Consider the following 14,086-nt stretch of genomic DNA (forward strand, 5'->3'; position numbering starts at 1 on the left):
ACCGAGTCATGAACCCGGAAGGCTTTCTGATAAATTGACAAGTGATTCTAAAATTAGTATCTAAATGGGGAGAACGAAGACTAGCCAAAATAATTTGGAAAAGAAAAATGCTGGACCTATTATACAACCTAATTTCAAGATTTAATATAAAGGTTCAATAATCAAGGCACTGTGGTATTGGCTTTAGGATAGACAAACAGATCAATGCCCAGAAATAGAGCCACACATAAACTGTCAGCTGATTCTTTGACAGAGGTGCCAAATTAATCCTATGCTGAAAATGTAGTCTTTTTACTAATGATGCTGGAAAACTGAATGGGTAACTATTATGGGAAGATAATGAACCTCTATCCACACGTCTCAACAAATACAGATCTATGGATCATAGACCTGAATGTAAAATTAGAATTATGAGCTCTGAGAAGAAATCATAGATGGATTTTTTTGTAATCTTGGAATAGGCAAAGACTTCTTAGAGACGACACAGAAAACACTGACCATTTTTTTATGATAAATGATAAATTGGATTTCAAAACTTTAAAAATTTCATTTTATCAAGATACACCGTTAAGAAAATGCATACGAAGCCCCCAGACTGGAAGAATAAATAATAAGTTATACTTTTACATATTAATGATCTAGGAAGTACAATGAAAATAATATTCCATTTATATTATAATGCATAAAATATTTGAATTTCAGGCAGAAACTTCTAACAATGAAACAAAAGGAAAAAATAATTAGAAAGTCATACCTTATGAATGATTGTATAGACCGTAATAAAGATGACAACACTTCCTAATTTAGTAAAGATATTTTAATGTAAGCCTAAATGATTTTTCCAGGATATTTTCAATAACAATTTAAATGGGATTTCCAAGCCAAGGAAACATGCCTTTGTTATTAGTTTATTGACTATTTCTAATAGTGCCCTGTTATCAGATTGGAGTGTGACAATCAGGAATTTTATAATTAGTCTTTGATTTGTTAGTGGATATTCAAACAGACCTTCAAAAAAAAGGTTAAGAATACTGGAATAAAAATTAGGCCATGAGCAGCCCCAAATACCATAACAAGAAACATCATCTTAAAAAATGTCCTGAAGATGTATGCTTTAGCTGCAGATAAAACACACACCCCTATTACTGTTGAAAGTGCACTTTGTAACAGTGGGTAGCCTAGCCCATACACTGCCTCAATTGCTTTTTGGTTTACTGACGGCTTAGAGCTGGAAACAAATGCCTAAGAAATGTGTGCAGAAAAATCGAAAGAAAACCCTATGCAAATGACAAGATTAACCATGGATATGGAATCGAGACTGACATTCCAGAATGCCAGGAGACCCGTTACTCCCACAATCGCAGATGCAGTAGCATAAGTTACCCACAAGGAACACAGTGGATGAGGAATTAACAATAAGGAAACAACGAACATAGCAGTTGATGCAACAATGACATTTCGAACAGTGTTTTCCAATACGGGGGTATACTGATCAAAATATACAAATGCCTGGTTATACACCATTAGGGGGATTTCGCACTTTTCAGCTCTGCTTCGTAACTGGGATAACACCTTCTTCTCATCGGCTGAAGAAGAAACACCCACGGTCTGAACGAAGCCCCGGGAAGAAATGATTTCATGTGACGATGAAATATTAGTATCAGACACAAAAAGTGGAAAACGTGTTAAAAAATTGGGCAAGCCGTTCATAAAATATCCTTATCATTTACATCTTGCTTGCTGTTTTCCATATACTGCACATACTCTCGTAACCAAAACTCTGTGAGATTTTTATCTACATAGTCACTGTTTTCCAAATCTGCCAGACGTAATTCCAGTTTTTGCCTAGCATCTTTATCCCAGTAGTCAAGAGTTTCAGTAACAACAACCATAACCCTGGGACCATAATCCAAAAAATATCCTCTTCTACATTAAAACATGGTGTGATGTAGGAATCGTCACTTGCCAAATTTCGAAGGTCTAAATCTTCCTGCACTTGGAAACACCCATAGATACTACTTATGATGTACAAAATATATATAAGCACTACAAAAACTCTGGACTCAGTGCTTGTGAGAAAAGGGCCAAAACAGTCTCAAAAGAACAAATTCATCGGATGGATATCAGTTTCTTGTTCATCCGGGAGAGAGTCACATGGGAGACAGCAGGACCTTTTCAGTGAGGAACATTTTTGGTCAGGAGTTTCTGGCTTTTTCAACCAGCGTAGACAGACTCCTTCTCTTTTACCATCCAGAGCCATAAATGCTCTGAAACAGGTGATGTTATCGAAATAACAAAAGAGCAGGGTTGTTCCCGTATAGATGCAAAAGTATTGTATGGACCTGAAAGAGGTCATAATCCCTGTATAGAAGGCTAGGACGTTGGTGATGGTGGTGATTGTAATCGACACCGCCACTTTGGAATAGACACTGGACAGCCGCTGTTTTGTGTTATCCACGAGGCTAGTCTTCTGCCAGGCAGAAATCATTATGAACCTATCGTCAACCGCAACACCTGTTAAAAAAGGGAAACAATCTTCATGCATATTAATACCCATTAAAAACTAAACACATAAACTCAAACCATCGTCTTTGTCCATCTCTTAGAAGGGGTCTTATTTATCTTGCCCAATCTGTGCTTTGATACTATTTTCCCAGTTGCTTTCTCTGGTTGCCTCTGAATCCACCACAGAATTCACCCCTTCCTCTGTAACAACTCTGTGCTTTGTACGTACTCCCGTTATTTGTACCTAGCACAGGATGCTCTACTCCTAGTCCTCATGTAGGGTGTTTTAATGACGAGTCAGGAAACTGTTGTGGGTGTCAGTCGAAGCAGGATTAGCAGTGTATCTTTGATTCCACTGGATTACTTGAGAGACCATTTTCCCTCATAAAACATTTTTTAAAATTTTTTATTGTTATGTTAATCACCATACATTACATCATTAGTTCTTGATGTAGTGTTCCATGATTCATTGTTTGTGCATAACACCCAGTGCTCCACACAGAATTTGCCCTCTTTAATACCCATCAGCAGACTAACCCATCCCCCCACCCCCCTCCCCTCTAAAACCCTCAGTTTGCTTTTCAGAGTCCATCGTCTCTCACGGTTCATCTCCCCCTCTGACTTACTCCCCTTCATTCTTCCCCTCCGGCTATTTTCTTCTTTTTCTTTTTTCTTAACATATGTTGCATTATTTGTTTCAGAAGTACAGATTTGTGATTCAACAGTCTTGCAGAATTCACAGTGCTCACCATAGCACATACCCTCCCCAATGTCTATCACCCGGCCACCCCGTCCCTCCCACCACCCTGCCACTCCAGCAACACTCAGTTTGTTTCCTGAGATTAAGAATTTCTCATATCAGTGAGGTCATATGATACATGTCTTTCTCTGATTGACTTATTTCACTCAGCATAACACCCTCCAGTTCCGTCCACGTCATTGCAAATGGCAAGATCTCATTCCTTTTGATGGCTGCACAATATTCCATTGTGTATATATACCACATCTTCTTTATCCATTCATCTGTCAATGGACATCTTGGCTCTTTCCACAGTTTGGCTATTGTGGACATTGCTGCTATAAACATCGGGGTGCACGTACCCCTTCGGATCCTACATTTGTATCTTTGGGGTAAATAACTAGTAGTGCAATTGCTGGATCGTATGCTAGCTCTACTTTCAGCTGTTTGAGGAACCTCCATACTGTTTTCCAGAGGGGTTGCACAAACTTGCATTCCCACCAACAGTGTAGGAGGGTTCCCCTTTCTCCGCATCCCCGCCAACATCTGTCGTTTCCTGACTTGTTCATTTTAGCCATTCTGACTGGTGTGAGGTGGTATCTCATGAGGTTTTGATTTGGATTTCCCTGATGCCGAGCGATGTGGAGCACTTTTTCATGTGTCTGTTGGCCATTTGGATGTCTTCTTTGGAAAAATGTCACTTCATGTCTTCTGCCCATTTCTTGATTGGATTATTTGTTCTTTGGGTGTTGAGTTTGATAAGTTCTTTATAGATTTTGGATGCTAGCCCTTTATCTGATATGTCATTTGCAAATATTTTCTCCCATTCTGTCGGTTGTCTTTTGGTTTTGTGGACTGTTTCTTTTGCTGTGCAAAAGCTTTTATCTTGATGAAATCCCAAGAGTTCATTTTTGCCCTTGCTTCCCTTGCCTTTGGCGATGTTTCTAGGAACCTCATAAACCATTTTATACAGATGCCCAAACACATCAAGCCAACATTCTGTTGCTTAAAGTATAAGCTGGACTTATCTGTTCTACAGTTAGCATCTAACTATCAATGTGGTATGATTTGAGAGGGACCACATAGTTCTCTCTCTCTCTCTTTCTCTCTCTCTGTCACACACACACACACACACACACACACACACACACACACACACCATTTTCCTCCTAGTTTGTTTTTGGTACCCAGAATGTCAGCATTTAAACTTACTTTCCCCAGTTAAGGCATTGTTAGTAAAATGCAAGTACTCTTAAGATCAGGCACACGCACCAAAGTCAATCTTAAGAATCCCTTACATATTAATGCCTACTAAGGTAATTCTTTTCCACAGGGATGTTTCACGACTGGTTTGGAATAGAGACGACAGAAGAACATTTGAGGACTTTGAAATCACCACTGAAAACTTGGAAAGGGGGACTAGCAAGAAGAAAAGGGAATTAGTAAGGACAGCATGAGCATGTTGCTGATAAAGTTCACCTCCCTCTAGCTTTCTACTAGAGTTGACACCTACTTCCACTCATGTATACTGATACAAACTCAATAAAATAAACAAGTAAATACAAAAAGTGGAATAAATTGCTGATCTTCATTTCAATTTGGGGGGATCTTCTCCACGGGAGGGCGCTAGGAATTGCAACTTTGCCTCTGATCAGATGTTCTATGGGTATGATCAAGAAGGCAGAAGGCTCTAAAAGAACGTAAGTCTACACAGTCTGTCACAAACTGCATCCCGCCATCCCATGGCTAGCGGCCTTGAGGATTTCAGTTGTACTCAGCTGGACAAAAGGGAGAATCAGAAGTACTAAGGACCAAGAATGAACTCATCGATATTTATCAGGCATTTAAAAACTAGTTTTATTATTTATAGAACCTTATTCAGAAATTGTCCTCACACATTTCTTGCTTGAGTTGCTTAAATCACACACACACACACACACACACACACACAGAACCGTTCACACTCCCGTGAATACACATACTATCCAATCCTGGTTTACATTAAATCAATTATATACACCTTAACCATAGTTGTTATTGGCTGTGGGGGGTACTGAGTGAATAAGTATAGCTGTGGACTAGACATCCAGTATACAGTTCATCAATGTCTGCCCTGGGAAACCAAATACTACTACTTCCAAGCTCCTTGCTTCCTCAAATATAAACACCTTTGTTTTCTCATGCTTATTATAAATTCTGAAAGTACAGGAAAATACAGAGAAAAAATTTGAGCAACTGTAATTCCACCCTTCATTTTTACATATGTCCATCCAGAATTTGTCCTGTACAAATACGCCCGTACAACTGTATCTCTCTCTTTCGAACACCTTGTTTCATAACCGGCATTTTTCTGGCAGAGGTTTTAGGTCTTATATGTACCTTACAGATCTTATAAATCTACCTCTTTCTAAGGACTGAATAGGATTCAAATCTTAATATGTTACGTTTGAGTTGCCCAATCCCATGTTGATAGGGGATTAGATGGCTTTCAAAACCTTCCTGTACTACATAATGCCAAAATGAACATAATTTTTCTACTTTTTAAGCACTTGTCCAATTACAAGGACAAATGCCTAGAAGTGGCATCAGTAAGCCAAAGGCATTCCCTGTTTAATTTTTAAGTCTTTTGATTTGTTGCAAAACTGGAAACCCCAGTTTATCATTGTCCTGTAGCAGAATGAGTGTTCATTTCCATACAGCCTTCCTTCAATCTTGCTGACATTTATTAATCTGGTAAGAAAACAAGGTGTCTCACTTTTGGTTTAATTTTCATCCCTCAGTTAATTGAGAGAGCAAATTATTTTTTTCTTATATTTCCAGGGATTCATATTTCGGACTTTTGGGGTATGAACCGCCTGTTCATGTCCCTTGTCTCTGTTTTCCCATCTGGGGTACTAGACTTCTCTACCTCTAAGGACACATAATTCAATTTGACTTTCTTTTTTCCTGTCACCTCATTTTGGTCTATAGAGCTACTTAAACATAATTATTTTGCTTAATCTAACCTAAACTCCTTCCCTTATCTACCCTGCACCCCCACATTTACAATGTGTAGTCTCAACGTTTTGTTTTACTCACCCACAATAAGAAACGGTGAATTTGCAACTAGGATCACAAATGGCACCCCAATGTCCAACATCAGGCCAAAACCGCTCACCACTGCCAAGGCCACAGAAATCACTCCAAAGGCTGCAGCTCACATTTTGTTGCGTACACAGTCACTCCTGTATATTTGGAGAGAAAAATCATGGGATCTGTGGTGGTAGCTTCTATACTGAAATTCCATCGGTTTATAGCATTCTCGACTTGGACACCTGGTCAGAAAGCTCTTGAGCAATCATTCCCATACCTGTCTACTGGAGAGCTTTAACTCCCAGGCACCATCCCAGACCAAGTGGGAAAAAGGAGAGAGGGAACAGAGAAGTTATCTGTGCTTTTGCCAAACTTCCTGGGTGATTCTTCTGCAGCTGAGCAAGCACTACTCCCCACTGACTGGTAGCTGAGAACCACAAAGATACACTAAAGCACTCCCGATGGTTAATTCCACTCCGCTCTTCAAAGGGTGTCAATGGAATACAACAGCAAAGGGAGGGCAAGCTGTAGCAGAGAAAGTACCCATACCCAGTGCTGTTTTCACCCAACCCTTGACCCCAGCTAGCCATAGATGCAATCCTAAATAGCTCCTGTATTTCAGAGCCAGGTTCAATATGCGTTGTGCTTAGCAAAATGTAGAAAGACTCCTCCTAAAACATTTTCAGGATTCTTGTCTACTGCTGAAGTGGGCTCTAGAAAAGTTGCTACTAATTGCAAAAGAGTTGGAAATGTAGTCCATTTTGAGTAACAAAGACGTGCCTGTTTCCCAGAAATGAGAATACATAGACAGTATTTTAAAGTATGGATTCGGTACTTGACCTACCCAACAACCACAACATGACATTTTTTAAAAAGATTATTTATTTATTTATTTATTTATTTATTTATTTATTTAATTATTTGTCAGAGACACAGTGAGAGAGCCAGGGAGCAGAAGCAAGGGGCGTAGCAGGCAGAGGAAGAGGGAGAAGCAGGGAGCCTGACGCTGGACTCGATCCCACAACCCTGGGATCATGACCTGAGCCAGAGGCGACGCTTAACCGCCTGAGCCACCCAGGGGCCCTCCACATTACATTTAAAAATATTGACAACCATCTCTGGTTTTATACCTCACTTGTTTGTTAACTGCTTCAAAACAAATGACTGATACTCGTCTCTAGATATTTTTAGGAAGAGAGAGAAATGAAATTTGGATTGAAAACTAGGAGTCCACTATGGAAATGGAAGCAATGATTCTAACACAGCAAGAACACGACTAAAGACCTTTTACTGTTGTAACAATAAAGTAGCTAAACTTTCTTATTATGAAAAAAAAGGTCTACGCCATGGCTGTATTTCACTTTTTTTGAGCCCACCGGCGCTAGGAGTTAAATTCAGGGCCCCAAATCAACCACATACGCAAAATTCCAGAGCAAAAGTAAATTGCTTTGTTAGAATAAAATTTGACTATAATGAATACTTTCTTCAAACACTACTGGCTTATAGCAGTTTAAAAGAAGAAAGTAACAAAGATGAACTCTGAAATCAGAAAGATTAAGGAGGATAAAAGTTACATATGACATTTATTTCCATTTCTTCTCTCAAGTTTCCGGATTTTTTGGTGTGAATTTTTCAGATGGGGGAGTATGACTTTACTTTGACTAGTTGCTCAGTTGACTTTCTCTTAATGACCTTTGTTTTAATGTTCAATAGGCAATGGAAGAATAGATTTGAAAGTGGAACACTGTAGGAGTTTGGTGAATACACTCGCAAATATTCCAGTCCCCCAGAAGGATTTTGCTTTAAGCAGCTTATCAGAATGACCTAGGAGAGTCTTAGAACTTTAGATTTCCTGGAACCTAGCTATGCAGATCCTGATTCAGTAGGTTTGTAGTGAAGCTGCTGAGTCTCTGTGTCTAAAACTTTCCTCATACGATTGCAGTGCTCAGGCCGATTTGGGCATCACTGGCAGCAAAATGGCCAATCTTCTGATTTTTATTCACTTAGCAGAGAAGGGCTAAATTGGAAATTACTGCCCTTAGAAAACAATCTGTATGTTTGGTGAGGGTTACCTTCCTTGAAAGGTAATGATGTCTCCCACAAGTAAACAATAATTTAGAGTGTGTTTGAGAAGGGAAAGATTTTCCCCAGATTGTTTCAGAAACTGATCTAATATTTGGGGTAAGTTTTGTCATTTCCAGAATGTTAGACAATTCTGAAATAGTCTAGAAGCTCAATATACCACTACTTGCTGTAGAATAAGGTTTAAATTAGAGCATAAACTTGAAAAAGTCTTACTATTGTTCACATGACTTCACTACAAGACAATAAACATAGAACCCTAAAATGTGTTCAAGTAAGGGTTCTGGGGGCGCCTGGGTGGCTCAGTTGTTCAGCGTCTGCCTTCGGCTCAGGTCATGATCCCAGGTCCTGGGATCGAGCCCCGCATCGGGATCCCTGCTCCGCGGGAAGACTGCTTCTCCCTCTCCCACTCGCCCTGCTTGGGTTCCCTCTCTCGCTGTGTCTCTCTCTGTCAAATAAAGAAAGAAAGAAAAATCTTTCTTAAAAAAAAAAAATACGGGTTCTGTGTGAGGCAAATGCATGCATGCAAGGAATAACCTTCATTCGTAAGTATCTGACACAAGAAGGATAGGCAATGGCTTAGGGACTGTCTAGGAGGCCCCGCCCAGAACAGAGAGAAGAGATTCTCAGTGATAACAGAGGGGTAGGAGTGGGAGATGTCCAAGGAACTTACAAACACATTCTTGGGGGAATTAGTTTTATTTGCGAGCCCAGAGAAGGCTTGAAATTGAATTGAATCATCGAACTGAACCATCATGGCAGCATCTGTACCTTAAGAATTTTCCTGCTCCCTTTCCTCTTCTCCCTGGGCATGCTCCAACCCAGGAGGCAGCTTAGCAAGATGGAAAGTAGGGAGAGACGTGATAGAAGAGGGCTGGTCAGTCCCCTTTTTCCCCATTAAGGACTATCCCGCGCAGCCTGCTCTGGCTAAGAGTGCTGGGGGGAAACTTAGCTTCAAACCCAGTTACCCCTCTTGATTATTACATGGACACTGGCATTTTAATTCTGAATGGAGCCGTTTGTCTTACCTAAGAATGACCACAAAAGTCACAGGACCTGCCTGAGTTTTCGGGTGACAGAGGAAGGACTTGCTCGACCTACAAAACTTAAAGGGAACAAAGGGAGACCAAAATAAAGTTGCTGTATGTTTATACCTCATGAGTCCCATGTGTTCAGTATCTTGGTTACATCCACATAATATCTTCAAAGAGACATAAATATAAATCATTTTCTAATTGCCTTTGGTATAAGATTTTCTGTATTACTGTCCATAATCATCTGTTGTTTTTTTTTTTTTAAGATTTTATTTATTTATTTGCAAAATTGTGGCTAAAGATGAGTAGCATTTCTCTGGGAATTTAGGACAGTAAAAAGCACTCAGGTATACTGGGGAATTTCGAAAGTTACTCAGGGCAAGATGTATGCTCAGAAAAAACCTGAGAAGACCCTAAGCTTTCACCTAGGGCTGATCCCTAGGCACAGTGTAAGCCTTGCTGAGTGCTGAAGGAGGTTCCAGGCATAGAACCACTTTGCAAAAAGTGGGAGAGCTCCTGGCATCCAAGGAAATCTATGTCAAGACACTATCTAAGGTGCCTGGGTGGCTCAGATGGTTAAGCCTCTGCCTTTGGTTCAGGTCATGATCCCGGGGTCCTGGGATTGAGTCCCGCATCGGGCTCCCTGCTCCTTGGGAGCCTGCTTCTCCCTCTGCTTCTCTCTCTCTCTCTCTCTCCCTCTCTCTCTCTCCCTCTGTCTCTCATGAATAAATAAATTAAAAAAAAAGACACTAGCTAAACACAAGCTAAGGTACAGAAACTTCAGTGACTACAAAAACAAGAATTACAGTCTTTACAATAATAGTTTGAGAAAATCACTAAGAAAATGGACTACTGCAGACTTAAATAAACACATTAAAAAACAACAGAAAACTCTAGGGAAGGGGGAATCTGATTTCCAGTTACTACGTTATGACAGCCAAATGCCCAGTTTTCAACAACAACAACAACAGCAAAAATCACAAGGTATACAAAGAAAGAGGAAAGTGGCTCAAATATGTTTGAAACAAAATAAATCAACAGAAATAATTCTTGAGTAAAGACAGAGATAGGACTTAACTAAACAAACACTATAAACACTGTTCTAAATATGCTGACAGAGCTAAAGGAGAGCACCGATAAGGAAATTAAAAAAAAGTTTGAATTTATAAAATAAATTAAAATAATGTTATGTTTAAGATTTATTTATTTGAGAGAGAGCAAGAGAGTGAGTGGGGGGAAGGGCAGAGGGAGAGAATCTTCAAGCAGACTCCACATTGAGCACAGAGCCCGCTGTGGGGCTCAATTTCACCACCCATGAGATCATGACCTGAGCTGAAACCAAGAGTCAGACACTTAACCAACTGAGCCACTCAGGCGCCACCCTATTTGTGTGTTTTTGAAGTTAAGGTGGTATCAATGTAATGTAGATTGTTTAAAATTTAGAATTATATGAATCTCCATGGTAAGAAAATCTCACAAAATCATTGCCAAAGGAAATGACAAGAGAATCAAACAGCTCACTAGAAAAATGGAAACTAAATATTCAAGAGGCATAATGGATGAAATGAGGGACAAAAAGCTATAAGATACACAGAATGCAAAGAGCCAAATAGCAGAAGTCTTTTCTTGTCAGAAGTTACTTTAAATATAAATGTATTAAACTCTCTAGTCAAAATGTAGAGATTGACAAAATGGATAACATAACATGATTCAAATATCTGCTGTCTACAAGAGACTCACATTAGATCCAAAGACATAAACAAATGGAAAGTTAAAGGATGGAGAAAGATGTTTCATATGAATAGTAACCAAAGGACAGCAGGGGTGGATATACTAATATGAGACAAAAGAGATTTTATTTTAAAAATGGTTAAAAGAGACAAAGAAGGACATTATATATTGATAAAAAGGCCAATTCATCAAGAAGATAGAAAAACTACAAACATACATGCACCACCAATAGAGACCCAGAATACATGAAGCAAACATTGACAGACATGTAGAGAGAAATAGGTAGCTCTACAGTAATAGTTGGAGAATTCAGTATACCATTTTCTTTATTTTGAAAGATTTTATTTATTTATTGAGAGAGAGAATGAGAGAGAGAGAACATGAGAAGGGGAGGGTCAGAGAGAGAAGTAGACTCCCCGCCGAGCAGGGAGCCTGACGCAGGACTCGATCCCTGAACTCCAGGATCACGACCTGAGCCGAAGGCAGCCACTCAACCAACTGAGCCACCCAGGCGCCCCAGTATACCATTTTTCAATAATAAATAAAACACCTAGGCAGATAATCTATAAGGAAACATAAGAAATGGACAACACTATAAATCAGTTAGACCTTACAGAGATATATAGAACACTCAACCCAATGATAGCAGAATTCTCAAGTGCACGTGAAACATCCTCTGGAATAGATCATATGTTAGGTTACAAAATATGTCTGAAAATGTAAAAATATTGAAATTACACAAAGTATCTTTTCAACCAGCAATGGAATGAAGCTCCAAATCAATAATAGAGGGAAAACTGGATAATTCAAGATATATGGAAATTAAACAACTAATGGGCCAAAGAATAAATCACACAGGAAATTAGAAAATACTTAGCAACAAATGAAAAGAAATACACAGTATACCATATTATAATTTACTGGATGTAGCAACACCAGTGCTCACAGATAAATTTATTCTACATTAAAAAAAGAAAAAGGATCTTAAATCACCTTATGGTGATTTCTAGACATTCTGTAGAAATAGAAACAAAACAAAACCCAAAGCTAACAGAAGGAAAGAAATGAAAAGATTAGAATAGAGAAAAATAAAACTGGAATAGAAAAACAAAGGAGAATGAACAAAAGTAAAAGTTGGTTATTTAAAAAAATCAACAAATTGACAAACTTTTATCTAGAGTGACGAAGAAAAAGAAGATCCAAATAACTAAATCAGATATGAAAGTGAAGGCATTACTACTGATTTTAGAGAAATAGAAAGAATTATAAAAAATACTACAAACGACTTACACCAACAAATTAGATAACCTAGATGAAATGCACAAATTTCTAGAAACACACAAAAGACCTAAACTGAGTCAAGATGAAATAGAAAATCTCAACAGACATGTAACAAGTAAAAAGATTGAATCGGGAATCAAAAACCTCCCGACAAAGAAAAGTCCAAGACCAAATCATTTCACTGGTGAATTTTACTAAACACGTAAGGAAAAATTAACACCAATCCTTCTCAAATCCTTCCAAAAAATTGAAAAGGAAGGAACACTTCCTAACTCATTCTATGAGGCCACATTACACTAATACCAATGCAAGACAAAGACTACAAGAAGACTACAGATCAACATCTCTTATGAATATGGATGCAGATATCCTTAATAAAATTCTAGCGAACCCAATTCAATAGAACATTAAGAGGATTATACATCATGACCAAGTGGGATTTATCGCAGCGATGCAAGAGTGGTTCAACATGGGAAAATCAATCAATGTAATACACCACACTAATAGAACAAAGCATAAAAAGCACATGATCATCTCAATAGATGCAGAAAAGGCATTTGACAAGATCTAATACCCATTTATGATAAAAAAAAAAACTTCAAGAAACAAGGAATAGAAATGAACTTCCTCAAAATGATAGGGGCATTTATGAAAACTGCAGAGCTAACACTATAGTCAATAGTGAAAGATTGAAAGAGTTCCCTCTAAAGTCGGGAACAAGATAAAAGTGCCCATTTTCACCAATGGCATTCAACACTGAAGTAGAAGTGCTAGCCAGAGCAATGAGATAAGAATTAGAAATAAAAGGAATTCAAACTGGAAATGAAGAAGGTAACTATTCCTTTTTACATGATTATATGATTCTATATCTGAAAATTCCAAAGAATCCACAATCAAACTAGGAGAGTTAATAAGCAAATTGAGCAAAGCTGCAAGATACAAAATGAACGCACAAAAATCAGTTGTTTCTATTTGTGTGCAATCAACAATCCATAAATGAAATGAAGAAAGCAATTCCATTTAAATAGTGTCTAAAATAATAAAATATTTAGAAATAAATTTAAACAAGGAAGTGAAAGACTAAAAATTACAAAAATTTGGTAAAGAAACTAAAGAAGACCTAAATTAATGGAAAGAAATCCTTAGTTCATGGGGAGGAGGACAGTATTGTTAAAATGTCAATCACACTTAAAACAACCTATAGATTCAACACAATCTTTCTTACAAAATTCCAATTGGCCTTTTTTCTTAAGAAATGGAAACCCAACCCTCAACTTCCTACGGAATTGCAAGGATCCCTGGATAATCCAAACTAATCATGGAAAAGAAGAAAAGAACTGGAGGACTCTGATTTCCACAACAAAGCTACAGCAATCAAAACTGTGTGGTACTAGAAAATCAACAGACTTGTAGGCTAATAGAATAGAATCGAGAGTCCAGAAATAAACCCATACGTCTACAGCCAATTGATTTTTGACAAGGATGCCAAATCCAACCAACTTGGAAAGAACACGCTCTTCAACACATGGTACTTGGACAACTGGATTTCCATATGTGCAAGAATGAATTCCATATGTGAGTAGAATGACCTCTACTCACACCATATACATAAATGAACTAAAAGCTGATCAAGGGCGCATGG

At 38.4% G+C, this 14,086-nt stretch overlaps 1 pseudogene across 1 annotated transcript in view; it reads right to left on the bottom strand.

Moving 5' to 3' along the window:
• Positions 1–799: 799 nt before the first annotated feature.
• Positions 800–14,086, bottom strand: part of LOC148163716 (patched domain-containing protein 3-like) — a 46,017-nt pseudogene continuing 32,730 nt past the window's right edge. The window contains exons 4-5 of the transcript XR_015768832.1: positions 6,323–6,468; positions 800–2,514 (exon numbers count right to left, since the gene is read on the bottom strand). The product of XR_015768832.1 is annotated as a patched domain-containing protein 3-like (transcript). The remainder of the gene's footprint in view (positions 2,515–6,322; positions 6,469–14,086) is intronic.

This window comes from Eumetopias jubatus, unplaced genomic scaffold (genome assembly GCF_037043125.1).
Source record: "Eumetopias jubatus isolate StellerSeaLion01/CBP00866 unplaced genomic scaffold, mEumJub1_p1.0 scaffold_8, whole genome shotgun sequence".
Taxonomy (NCBI): domain Eukaryota; kingdom Metazoa; phylum Chordata; class Mammalia; order Carnivora; family Otariidae; genus Eumetopias; species Eumetopias jubatus.